Here is a 14,116-nt window from a genome sequence, read left to right as displayed (position 1 = left end):
TTTCTAGAAAAACTTGTTAAGATGCCCGATCGCTGACTTGCTCTTGCTTCTTGACAACACGCAACCCAGACTGCTCCTGCTCCCTCAAATCCTCCCTCACACTCCCAGCACAAGCCCAGATCCTAGAAAAGTCTCTCCAAATGTCATCTTGAGATGGCTCACAATTCTGGCTTTCTCCCTTGCCACAGTTTAAGTACACTTGACTTTTTTTTTTTTTTTTTTTGACTACAGGTATGTTTCTGGTGATCTTTGGTCTCTGGGTACTTACATACCCTTAGATTCAGCAATTTCATGTCTAAGATTTTATTCCACAAAGAAATTTGCAAAAGAATGTGCATGTGTGTGTGTCTGTGTGTCTGTGTGTGTGTAATCCCCAAAGAATATGTTCATTCATCCCCTACAGCATTTTTGTAGTAATAAAACCGAAAATAGCCTATGTGGACATTAATGAGGAACTGGCTACATTAATTAGAGTCAATAATGGAATTGTGTGTGTGTGTGTGTGTGTGTGTAGATGTGTATGAAGCAGCTCATTCTTTATTTGGGAATGGAAGCAAACCTCTGAGAAGCCAGCTCACAAACACCATGGTCAGCGGCAGGACTCTCCAGCATTAGGAAGTTGGGGGGCTGTGCCCTAGGTTTTCCCAGACATGCGTTAGGTGATGCCATCTAAGAACATTAAGAACTTGCTTGTTCAAGTCTGGGGCTTACACTACATACTGTTAAAAAGAACGAGGTAGATTTGTGTGCTGGCATGGAAAGATACCCAAAATAGATTTGAGCTGAAAAAAAAAAAAGCAAGCTGTAAAGCAGTATGCATAATATAAGCTCATTTTAAGCTAATTTTTAAAATCATGACAGTATAAAAAAAGCTGAGAAAATAAATATTTAAAGTTAAAAATACATCTGCTGTACAAGTTATGAATATTGCAGATTAGAACTTCTTTAAGCAGAGCCCATTATAAGCTGAGTGTGTATTATACGGTCATTACAGCATTACACATTTTTCTTTAAAAGCTGGGGTTTAAAAGATTCCCAGCATCTCACCAAAAATCTTACCAAGGCGATTGCACATTTGGTAGTTTACTATAAACATAAAAATGGAAGGCCACAATACTTGTGCATAAATGCAGATTTTAAAGGTTAGGAGCACAATACTGATTTAAGATGAACTGGCAGTTTTAAAATCAAGTTGCATGGAGTATTTTCTTCATTCTTCTCATTAGATCATGCCCACTAGATGGCAGTGAAGATTTAAAATAATATGGAAGATGCTGGTTGATAAGAGTTTTTTTAAGCAGAAAATAAACTTTAGAGATGGTTTTTCAATTCTACAACTGAAGACAGTCGGGCTCAGGAAGGTCGGAAGAACTGTTTGGAGCCTCCTCTGCACAGCAGTGGGGGCTAGGGTGATGGAAGGCAGGGGGATGATGAGAGAGCAGGCTTTACAATCAGGAAGACTTGGAAAAGTTGCTGTCTCTGAATCCTTGTTTCTTCTCTGTGAAATGTGAGCCACTTCTTAGGCTGCTATGAGGAAGAAGAGAAGCTGCACTGTGAAGTGCTTCGTACAGTGCTTAGAACGCTAGGTACCTGCTGGGCACTCCATGTGGTTCCCCCTTTCCTGGGTAGGGGTCGAGCTGGGACTCCTGGGACCAGGTTTCTTGACTCTCTCTTGCCCTTTTTACAAGCATGTTAATGCCCAGATACCCCGAAGCTCTAACAGCAGCTGAGACACAATTTGAGCACAATAACAACCTCTGATCATTCTGCACCGAGGACTTTGGTGAGGCAGGCACCGTGTGAGGGCTTTACCGACGTGGCACGTGGTCTTCAGTCTTTATCCTCCGCAACCTATCTTATCCTTCACAGTCATGAAGTCTGGGAGCCTCTGACCTCTCAGGTGGTGTCCTGTACCTCTCGGATGGTCCACGCCCTGCAGTGTCCCACAGTGTCCCACGGAAGGCAGATGTTCTGCAACTGATCTTGATCATGTTTCATGGAGAAGCAGTCACTGCCTGTGAGTGCCTAGAGCCAGCCAGCTGGTGAAACTGGGCTGGAAGCAGAGGCTGGGGGAGAGCCTCCATCTCAAACCTTAAGACATAAATCAAGCAAATCAATGAGGACCGCCTCCTGGAAAGGAAGAGTACTGGTCCACGTCAGCTGATTCAAAGTGTATTATTCCACAGAGGCTACCCGTTCGTTCCTCTCTGGACAAAACCGTCTTTTCTCCTTAAGCCTGATGTCACGCTGGGGAAAGTGGGAAAGACGCAGAGATAAGAAGATTCGTGCCGCTGGTGCGTGCCTCCCATGCTCGTTCCAACTAGGCTCTTTAATAAAGAACAAAATGTCCTCGTCTCTATCTTCATGGTTTTCAGCTGTTGAGAAAATTGTTTCCACATCACTGAAGCAGCTGCTGGTAAATATAGAAAGCTGGTAATTGGCACTGGAATTATTGCCAAAGTCAGAAATAGGTGAATATGGAGCGGTCTCAAGGAAATCAAACCCTCCAGCAACTCGCTGGTATTCTATCAAGGACACGCCATGACCAAATGCGAAACCACCTTAAACACTCTGCCCCAAGCCTTTGCTTCTTGGCACCAGGAGCCAAGAGAAAAGCAGGGATTTGGCTACTACATCCAAGTTAAAGTAACATCCAAGTACACACCTGTTTCCAGATTTTTATTGCTTTGTTTAAAGGCAATAAATATCCTTGAGAATAGAAATCCTGTCTGTTTCTTTTAATGTATCTTTTTTTTTCTTTTTTTGGCATAGGGTCATGGACACCTGGGCTACAAAAGTATTTAAGTTGAAGAAGGTGACAAATGGCTCTCAGGAAGGAAACCAGTGTTCCCAAGTGCAGAAAGATGTCATCACTTAGGCTGCCCTGAAGGTCCTGTCAGCCTGGATACCTATGTACTCCTTGAGAACTATTTCTGCCTTCCTAGAATTTCCCATTTGGGAAGAGGAAGAGCCAAAATGATGTCTTACTCTGCGAAGATGGCTCTCTGGAGCAGAAGGCTGAGGAATGGAGCTATAGAAAAGAGAACTGCATGATAGCTGGGTCCCCAAGCATCCCCACCTTCCCAGGTTCAGACATGCCCAGAACCACCAACGGAGGTGGATGCTGCCAATCAGCGACTACCCATCTGTGACCAAGGCTTCTAGAATATGGAATGGGACTTTTCTGAGTGTCTTGAAATGTTTGGCTATAGTCTTAGAGCTGAAAACAGTGGTGACAAATATTCCATCACCCAGAGCAGGCTGTGAGGCATATCCTTGCCAGACTTAGCAAAAGACAGAATCTCCCTGACGACTATCAACCCTACTACCTCCCTGCCTCTGAAAGCAGAAATTCCAAAAGGCACAGAGGAGAGAGGGCAGGGAGCTGTCCGCACAGGAGGGGTGGGGTGTTCCCTCCCCTCTGCTGTGAGAGGGATTAGAGGACCCCCAGAGAAGGGGAGACCAGCCTCCTGCTCCCCACCTAGATGTTTACTGAGTGGGGACGCTCAGACCCTGGAGCTGCCGCAGGAGCCAAGAGAAGCTTGATGTTAGAGCTCTTGGGTCAAATTGACTGGATTGTCCTGGAGCTTGGTAGCGTTGCATGAACAAAAAGTCTGGCATCTGCTGAATCTAGATGTGGAAGGCAGGCAGTGGGCTGGAGCCCCTCTTGATGGCAGGCTATGGAAACCGAAGTGGGAGAGTTGTGCGCTGCCACCGTGTGGCTCACTGGGGATGCGCTTGTGTCCGGCAGCTGGTATCCACACCCAAGCATCCCAAATGAACCTATCTGAGAAAGTGCCTGCCGGGGGTGGGGCTGGGGTGGGGGGACTTCATTAGTCAGAGGCTATGAGGAGCAGGACCCGAGGCTGAGGAGGAAGGAGGGGGTTTGCTGAAACAGGTTAGCCAGAAATTGTACACTTTTTCAAGATACTCAGAATAGCCCTATTTTTTTTTTTTTTTAAAAAGAGTCTCCAGCTGGTGTTAGCAGACAGAGAAGCATGACCATGTCAGCTACAACACCTTGCGCCTTCTACCTCAATTCCCCTCCTCTCTGCCCAGACTCCCAAGCAGCCACAAGCAGGACAGGAAGGAGGTAAAGGAGGAGCAGAAGAGGCTGAGCACCTTACTCCTATTTGGGTCTGACCTGAGCTGGGGAAAGGTGCAACTCTGAAATGGAAGTGAGAATAAAGTTTTCAGCTGTACTGAATGTTTAAGAGCCGAAAGTGACCAAAAAGCTACGGACCTGCCTAAGATATGATTAAGGGTGAGAAAGGGAGCTCTGACAGACGGTAATAAAAATAGCAACAGGAAAAAAAGTAAGACTCTTTTTCTTTTGTCCACGCATGTTTTGGCCCATTCCATACACCGTCTGCGCAACTCACACAGATTAAGGACCTCAGGGGTAAAGAGACCTGGAGTCAAATTCCAGCTCCGACAGGGACCCATGGGACTTTGGGCAAGCTAGGAAATGCTGGGCTTCCACTTCTTCACTTGTAAAATGGGAAGACCAACAGTTCCTCCCTTCTAGGCTGCTGTGAGGCTGGAAAGTAATTGTCACTGAGCAGGAGTGACCGGCACACCGTCAACCGTCAGTGTGCACCTTCACACCTGCAATGTGCTCATAAAACCGATGCTTCATCTTCCCCTTAACAAATAACCAAGGCCCACTGTCCGCCACTGGAAAAGGCATTTGGCTTTTCTGCTTCCATCATCATAGTCATCTGGTTAACATTATTATTACTGTTGTTACTATTAATCTTTTAAAAGATCTTGCATACTTTATCTCAGTCCTCCCTTAGGGGTCCCGCTAGCCTGGAAGGACAGTGATTATCCATATTTCACAGGTCACAGAACATTTGAGAGCCAGAGGGACATTGAAGAATTTTAATACAAATGCTTCCTTTTACACACAGGAAAGGAAAGGCCCAGGGTGGGCCGAAGCTTTGCACAAGGTCACAGAGATAAACGATGCCCCACTGACCACAGAGTGGAAATCTTGTGTTCTCAAGTGCACTTGAACGTGAACCAAGGCCTTTACAGCTTAGAGGGCCCTTCTGAGTTTAAACCTCCAACCACGCGTCTGTTCCCCTAATTACTAACTTGTGTGCTGTCACTGGGCAAAAGCAGCCTTCATGGAACTGGAGCATGAGGTTCGCTTGAGGATAAAGAGTGTACAGAGAATTATCATGAAAATAATGTAAATTGTAAGAGGGACGAGACAGAGACTTTACTCACTTAATTGATGCTTGCTGAGATACTGAGATGTGATAAAATGGCCATGGAGGAAAAAAAAAAATCAAGTTTCAGTATTGAAACTGTTGCCCATATAAGTTCCAGAAAATTCAAGCTTTTCCTGGAACCGTTTTTTAAAAATAATAATTAAAAAAGAAACTACAATTCATCCACAAAGATTAGCACGTAAGTTCATGACCATAAAAGTGGATGAAAAATAAACAGACACAAAATCACTTCAGATTGAGGTTGTTATTAATAGAAAGTCGGATAAGACTTTGGAGACCCTCTGAAATATTCAAGTGGTGTCCTTTTAATAGACTGTTAACTCGAGTAGCTTCATCCCTGGCCAGGAGTCAATGTAAGGAGCTTTGAGGAAAACAAACAAAAACCAAATTTAATTTCCAGGGTTTGCCTAACTTGAATCCTAAATTGAAATGACCTTGTATCTTTTCATTCAATGATTCCTACAGGATGTGGCTTTCCCGTGACCTTGAGTGATAAACAGGAATACAGAATGCCAAAGAACAGCTGTTCCATCCAAAGGAGAGAGAAAGAGGAGACAGGAGGCAAGTGACCTAAACACAGGTCAGATTCTGTGAGGTTAACAAGCTGCCTTTGACACACACTTTCAACATGTCCGATCAGCCTCTGGCACGTGGATTCCTTCATGGGAGTAAGTGTAGCAGGCACGTAGTGGCTGCTCCACTTTATACGGGACAGATATTTCCAGTTTGCTAGGGCTCTCATCCCTCCCTAGGGCCTAAATGTCAATTGCCACCTGTTGTCATGCTTGAACTGACCGCACGCACCTATGTTACTGGCCTGGTTTGGGTATCCGGAAGCCTTTCCTTGACCAAAAAGCCGCGTCATTTAGTGGTGATAAGAACGTCCACCTGGCAAGAGGATGTTGCTGAATGCTGACCGTTCATCTTTATCTGGGCTGCTCAGTGTCGTCAGGTTCCAACCAGACATCTATGAGCTGACAAATATTGACTGGCCACAGTCCATGTCGCGTCACTGACTTGAGTCGGCCACTTTCTTTTCTAGTGTGTCATGGCAAATACCATGGGTATGAGGTCACCACAAGAAAGGGCAGATAGAGGGCAAAACAGAACGTGAACCTGCAAACGTGTTAGGCTGAGCACTTTCCAAGAATTCGCTTTTAAAAGTACTTTTTAACTTAAGAAATTCTATGCTGTCATTTGCCCAAAAGCAACATATGCGGTCACAAGACAAATAATGGTTGGGGGTCGGGGTGTGGGGAGCGGGGAAGCAGAACATTCGTGCAGGTGCAGAGTATTTGCTGCCCTCTGGCAAAAGGGGTTTCAAGGCTCTAAATTATTTACATCTCTAATTCACTAAAAATGATGCAGGATTGTTTTTAAAGGTTACTTGCTGCCTGACTGTGTACCCTTGAACCAGACGTTGCACCGTCACCCACGTCCCTGCTTAGATCAGTTGCCCCCTTTGCTGTCCTGATGACCATGATGGAAACATCACAAGCCAGAGCAGCCTCTGACCTGCTATTTTAAGTGAAGTTTCCTGTTGCCTTTGGAAAACAATACAGCACAACAAATAAGCATCCATGGGCCGTAACAGCAACAGACGATCAGCCTCATCAGGAAACTTGAAGGCAAGCCCAGCGACAGCCATTTTCCAAGATCTCCATTATCTAATATTTGGCAACACATCCTGTTTTTCCTCCTTATAAAGTGTGTATCATATATACTTACGGAATTTCAGTTACTTGGGTCATAATTTTTATAAATACAGGCCATTGACACATTTGAGACTTCCAATTCTAACCCTTGAGCCAGTGCTCACAGAGTTCTGACAGGAATGTTACAGACTCTCCAGGTCAAGAAGCCCTCTCCTTTAGTTAGTATTGGGTGTGCTTTTTCTCATCTTCATAACCAGGATCTGAATGGGAAATCTTATGAAAAGGAGCTAGATTGTTTGCCTTTCTTCTCCATTAATTAATTATGAATTTATTAAGCAGGAAATCTCATGGCTAATGCTGCTAGCCATGATGGGTGAGCATCAAAGAAATAGAAGGCAGTCTGTCATGGACTTGGTATCAGTCCAGACCTGCACCCCAAAAGCATTAGAACTGAGAGTCTGAGAATCTCTGCTAATTACTTTTGGAGAATGCTTTGGATGGCCCATAAACACGCATGGCACTTGGGACCAGACTCAGTAGCTGATTCTGATGGAGGCTGCGTTCCTCACGGCCTGCGTGGGGCAGGGATGACAGGAGTGCTTTAGACACAGTAAGGATGCCAGATATTGGAGAACACACGTTTATGGAACAGAACATGTACTTTGGAAAGGATACTGAAAACTGATTATAAGGGGAGAACTCTAACATCAGGTTAAAGACAGTGTCCACTGCCTTGAATAAAAATCTCTTGAACAGCCACTCTTCTGTTTCCCTGGACAACTCATAAAATAATAACATGTCTGTATTTCTTGGGGATGTAATGGAGACTCTCTGATGGGAAATTAAAAATATTAGCATAAACCACTAATACTATTTTGTTACCTGCTCCAATTTTTAAGTTTAAGGCCCTATCGAAGAGAACTCTGTGTGTGTGTGTGTGTGTGTGTGTGTGTGTGTGTGTGTGTGTGTGTATCAGAACTATAACTAAAAATGGGGTTAAATGTATGGAATAAACCATTGCCCTAATAAGAACAATCACAACTTCAAAATTCCCAGCTAACAATTTCAAAAGCCCAGCTCGGGGAGAACAGGACTCGGAGGCTCGCTGCCTTTCAGGCCCTTCCCCTGCACTGCCAGTCTCCATGTGTCCCATGTGGGTGCTCAGCATCATTCCTGATGGTACGAACATCACAGGGATTCACCCGAGATCAAAGGCAGGATTCTCTTTTGACTATAAATGCCACCAGGAAAGCAAGAGGAAGTTGAGAAGTTGTGAAAACAATATCAAGCACTATCCAATCAAGGGATACTGTCAGGAAAGGCTGTGGTCATAGGGTAGCCCCAAGGATATGGATTTCTAACCTGCCTGGGTAAAAAGTTCAGGCCATAGCTTCAGTGGGCGGGGAGTTCTCACCCTGGGCCCTCCCCCCAGAGAAGGCAAGTGACCAGTCACCTAGCTCATGACTCTACCAGGACTTCTCTGTGGGCTTGGAGCAGTTCTTGCTGCTTCCAGTGCATAATGCAGACATGCTTTGTAAACATGGTACGATTCCCTAGCCACCCCTCAACAGGGCAACTGTCAAACGCATTTCTGCAGGAGGACAGAGTTAATGTGTCCGAAGCTCAAAGTCTGAGGCCTCAGCACTGTTGATAAACTTTCTTGGACAGGTTTGGAAACTTGGCGGTCAAACTGCTACCGGCAGGTTGAACAATGACCAAGTTGTCTTCTACTCAAGTTATGGCCAAAAATGGAGGAGGAAAGGGGGTAGAAAAGAGAAAGGAAGAGTGGGAAGGGAGCAAACAAGGGAGGAAGAGAGAAAGGTGCCCCAGATGAGGGCTCCTACCTGCAATCATCTGGGGCCATTCAGTGGGGCCCAGGCCAAAGCCTGCCACACTGTGAGCACGAGTGGACACCAGCCCAACAGCTTCCTGGGGAGATTCAGACAATTGGCAGCTGCTGCTCTTGAGATTTGGGATAGCGCTTTGCAAACACTTCTCAAAATTGTACCAAGACCCAAATGAATTAAAAACACAGACTCAAATACTCATACATGCATGCTCACAGCAGCACTAATCACAACAGCCAAAAGGTGGGAATGATCTAAATGTCCATTAACAGATGAATGGATAAATAAATTGGGGTCTAGCTGTATGATGAAATATCATTCAGCCATAAAAAAGAGCACTGATAAACACTATACAACTTGGATGAACCTTGAAAACATTATGCTAAGAATGGAAGAAGCCAGAAACAAGAGGCCACATATGTACAATTCCATGTATAGGAAATGTCCAGAATAGGTAAATACCTAGAAACAGAAAGCAAATTGGCAGTTTCTAGGGCTGGGAGAAGGGGTGAATAGGGAGTAACTAATGGATATGGGGTTCTTTTCTTCTGGGGTAATGAAAATGTTTTGGAAATAGGTAGAGATGGTGGCTGGACAATGTTGTGAATGTACTTAAATGTTCACTTTAAAATGGTTAATTTTATGTCATGTGAATTTCAATTTTAAAAAAAGCATGTACTGAGAAGGTTTGTCTTTCCACTGATTTCCCTAATTTAGTTGTCAACTTTAACCCGGTGAAGACTTTTATGATGAATCTTTAACTAGCTATGGTCACCCAGGGCCTCTTGCCAAAGAGGAAATCATACTTGAGCTGTATGTAAGTCAGTTTCTCAGACGCAGTCCTCATTAGCAAACATCAGCTCGTTTACTCCATCCCAAAGACAGAAGAAAGAAAAGAAAGGGTAGAATGTCAGTTTCAGTGCTTTCATCATGTGACCAGTCACTTAATACACACACGGCTGAAGGTCACAGCAAGGGCGAACTCGGGGAGACTTCAGTCCAGAATGGGCCTTTTATCTTAACTTTTTAAATTAACGTTTTACTTTTGATGTACTTTGGTTTTAAATAGGTAACGTATACACATGTTAAACATTTTTTTTCATACAGTAAAAATAATCCCTTTCCTTCCCTGTCTCCCAGCCACCCCTCCCTTCATGCTGAAGGCGAGTACTGAGAGCAATTTCGCAATATCCTTCCGGGGACAGTCTATAGGCATTCACAACTATAGGTACACACAGCAGTCCTCTATGCAGCTAAATGGTAACTGCTGCTGAACAATTAAACTGGGAAATGACTGCTCTTCCAATCGTTAAAATTCTAGTTTTACTGATAAGTTGTTAGAAGGTGTGGGTCTTATTACATACAAGGCATATCCAGTAAAATGAAAACAGCAGATAACAAAGTGCCATTAACTTTCCATCCAGTGAAACACTTTTTGGACCCATTTTCATTTTTTGCCTCTGAGTTGTACCCATTTCCTACAAAGCAAGAACTTTTCTTCCTTTCTTGCAACTGAGATAATCCAGGTCCCAGTTAAGTGAAAAGCTATGTCATTCTGGGATCTTTATGTCTGACTCATAATTGTAACAGAGTTCAGTCGGAAAAATTTAACTATTATTGTTCCTTTCTGCAATATACCTTGTCTCTCTGCAATGAACCTCTGGCTGCTATGTAAATTTCAAACTCTCTCAACACTCCAATCCATATCCAGTAGAGTAATACTGGAATCACCAGGCCAGTGATTAAACCCCTGTCCCTCCAGACCAGTCAGGGGCTGGCACCCTAAATGCCTAGAGAGGTGAGACTTCCCTCCAACCTTCCACTCAAAGTTAGGGAAAGCCATTCCCTGACACTTCTACTTAAAAAAAAAAACCAAAAAAACCCCTTGTAATGCCATCATCAACAAAATTATCTGACACAATAACTCCATCTCCTTTTATTAAATAAGGGGAAAAACTTAGAAATGAAAAAATAAAAATTTAAATATGCAAATATCTCAGATTGCCACCCTCCCCACGCACTCAAGCTGTACCTGTATAATTTTACAAAACCACAAAAACTATCTTCATTCAAGCAGCAGTGAGAACTTGACATTTTGGACATGGGAGATGAGATTTACTCCCCCAAAGGCTCTCCTGGGAGGGCATCAATTTACATAATAAATGAACATTCGTGCACTTGCTGTGTGCACAGTGCTATTCACAGGGACCAAAACAAACCCCAAAACAAACAAACAAAAAACTCAGTCCTTGCTATTAAGTAGTCACAGTCTGCTTGGAGAGATAAACATATAAAGAACTCGCAGGACGGTGTACTAGTAACTGCTACAACAGGAACGCAAAGCACAGCTTTCGTCAAGACACACGAAAGCTGGCCCTGCAGCCGAGGGGCCCGAGCCAATTCAAGGCTCTCAGCCTTTTGTGTGGCACTCATAAGAACAAACGATTTTTGGATGAGAAGACACGTGACCAAAACGCTATGGGAAGAATTACGTGAAATTTTACACAGGTCTATGGCACTTAAAGCCAAATCCACCAGAATGTCCACCAAAATGTTAATGGAGGTGACCTCACTATGATGGGATTTCAGGTGATTTTAATCTCCTTCTTTGCCCTTTTCTGTAACATTTGTATCGTTTTACAGTGAACACTTCAACCCCTTTAAAAAGAGAAGGCTGTTACTAGCCCTGTTCAGAGACAGAGATGGCTTTGATTCAATTTCCAGAATGTTTATCTAGGGCTTTACATGATAGACCTTGTAAAAGGGAGGAAGACGGTGGGTCCTTATCTTTAATTAGTTCATTACCTTTAATTTAAACAATTAAATTTCAACAGGTTATGTACCAGTTGTGACAAATGTATCATAGTAACATACTATATTAACTGTGTAAGAAAGAATTTGATTGTGCCTGGAACGCAGTAGGTGCTCAAAGTAATGTTCACTGGATGAATGAATGACACCCATCTCTCTCTAATATGATATTTTCTTCCATCTTTTTCATCTTTTCTCACAGCCATTACTAGTACCCACACAATCAACGGTTTCCCGGCCCTGGTCATTGACGCTGAATCCCTGATTTTGCACTCCACAATTGCCATTTCCACACGAATCTTGCTGGAACACTGTTTTCCTCTGGTTGTCCTCTGGCTTCAACTGAACTCCACGTTGTCAAACTCCTTGAGGTGTCCCGAGACCTGCCCCCCAACAATTGTTGCAGCTTCTCTTCTCAGGATGTGGAAGAACAAGCCTTTGTTCAGTTTGGGTTCCGCTTGTGCTGTTTTTACAAGGACCCTCCCCACATTTAGACTGTCCTGCCACGTTAGTAGTATCTTACTGAATTCTCCTAACAACCCTGAGAAGTAGCTATTTTCCAATTTTCAGTTGAGGGCACTCAGGTTCTGAGACATCCAATACCTTGCCCAAGGTCCATGGCTAGGAAGAGGTAGGACTCGGAGTCAAACCCAGGCATTCTGAAATGCAGAGCCCACATTCTAAACCACTATGTGATGCCCTCTTCTTTTGTTCCTTTCTGATTCTAAATATCTCTGAACTCAAGTTGCAGGCTCATAACTTCCTTAAAGAATAATGGTTAACATACAGACAAGTTCATTAGGCGTTGAATCTCTTATGCACTTTACTTATATGAATCCTCATAACAACCCAATGAGAAAGGAACCATTATTCTTTCCCATCTTATAGGCAAAGAAATGCAGGCAGAGATTGAGTTCTCAAGTCTACACAGCCTGTACATGGTAGAACTGGTGTAAAAACCAGCCTGTCCAGAACCCACACTCTTCAGCCGTGCCCTCCAAGCCCCCTCTGCCATCCTATCCTACAGGAAGGAAGTGTCCCAAGAAAGTGGGGCTGATCTATTTCAAAGACCCTGCTATAAAACACATCACCAGGAGTCAAACTCCAATAATCCATGCATAGGCTGTATGCTTGCAGGTGTTCCTGCCTTCGTTGGTTTCAGAAATTGGTGGAAAACATCAAATGAGTAGATGAAGACAGCCACCAGGAACAGCAGATTGAAAAAAGCAGAGTCACAAAAAGTGGAGACTGTCCTGCATGAAAATTTAGAAGTCAATGCCTGAACACTAGGTTTTTGTTTTATTAGGATTTAGCACTTTTATCTAGTTACTCATTTAATCCCACAAGGTAGTACCTAGTGCCATCCCATTTTACAGAAGGGGAAATGGAGGCTGGAGAGGTAAAAGAGACTGGCTTGAGCCAGAGCCTGACCCAGGCATTCAGATGCCAGCGTCAGAGCATCACCACTCCGCCTATTGTAGGTGTCTCTGCAGACAAGTCCTACTCACGTGCAAATGATTTTTTTGAGAGAGAACACAAAGATAAAAGAAAAATTATCCTGCAACTATGAAAAGCTATTGCACCAAATAGAAAAGTAAAATAATTGAAAAATTCTTCCTTTCCCTTGAAAACCTGTGCATTTATCTGAGATTAAATTCAGTCCAACTAGTGCATTTGCCCTGATACCTGTAGGAGTTCCAGTTGCAGTGGGAACAATGACAAAGCTGTACAGAGCGGGGTAAAGAGAGGAAGACGGGTTTGGACATATACGTGTGTGGGTGTTCATCGCATCAATCTGCCAAACCCACACGCAATCAGACACTAGTCAGACACCCTTTGAAATGGAATAGACAGCAGCCCACTTCTGCTCAGATGCCTGAAATAGACAGAAGCTGTGCAAGAAACAACAATCCAAACGCAATTAATGTTCATCCCAATCCTGTGGAGTAACGTTTACTATTATCTCCATGTTAGATAATGTTTGTTGCTTATTGAATTCAAATTGTGTTAGACTGGATGCAGCAACAGTTTTAACTAATTCAGGGCAATAGTCCTTAACTGAAGTAGTTTGTTTCTATGAATAAACTTCCTGATGGTTTCTGTTCACCAAATCTTGCTACACCAGGGAGGCAACTGTAGCACATAGAAAGCACACAGCCGTTGGAGGCAGACCCTCAAGTAAATCCACAGACAGGTCAGGTCACAGCTCCACGGCTCAGCACCCCATCTTTGGAAATCAGAGAGTGATGTCACACTGTAAAATAACTATCAGGGACAGTAACATGGCATCTGGAGCCAGACAGCCTGGGTTTGTATCCCAGCTCTGTCACTGTGTAACCCTGGGCAAATTATCTAACCTCTATGGGCCTTTGTTTCTTTATCTGTGAGAAAGTGATAGTTTTATTACCAACCTATAGGGTGGTTATGAGGATTAAATGAGTTAAAATTTGTAGACCAGCTCCCGATTATGGTGAGTACTATGTGAATGTCTGAAAAAGAAAATAGAACAGATACAAAGGTTGGAAGAATTACTGTAATGTGGAAGGAACCACCAAGCAGAGAG

At 43.6% G+C, this 14,116-nt stretch overlaps 1 protein-coding gene and 1 long non-coding RNA gene across 21 annotated transcripts in view; one reads left to right on the top strand and one right to left on the bottom strand.

The window, feature by feature from the left end:
* ABLIM1 (actin binding LIM protein 1) overlaps window positions 1–14,116 on the bottom strand; it is a 282,491-nt gene that overhangs the window by 100,393 nt on the left and 167,982 nt on the right. The gene's annotated exons all lie outside the window — the stretch shown is intronic.
* LOC116666989 lies at window positions 10,039–13,773 on the top strand. The gene is made up of 3 exons (XR_004323781.1): window positions 10,039–10,050; window positions 11,662–11,664; window positions 13,711–13,773. It is a non-coding gene; the product is annotated as an uncharacterized LOC116666989 (long non-coding RNA).

Source organism: Camelus ferus, chromosome 11, assembly GCF_009834535.1.
Source record: "Camelus ferus isolate YT-003-E chromosome 11, BCGSAC_Cfer_1.0, whole genome shotgun sequence".
Lineage (NCBI taxonomy): Eukaryota > Metazoa > Chordata > Mammalia > Artiodactyla > Camelidae > Camelus > Camelus ferus.
This window is presented reverse-complemented; position numbering and strand designations above follow the sequence as displayed.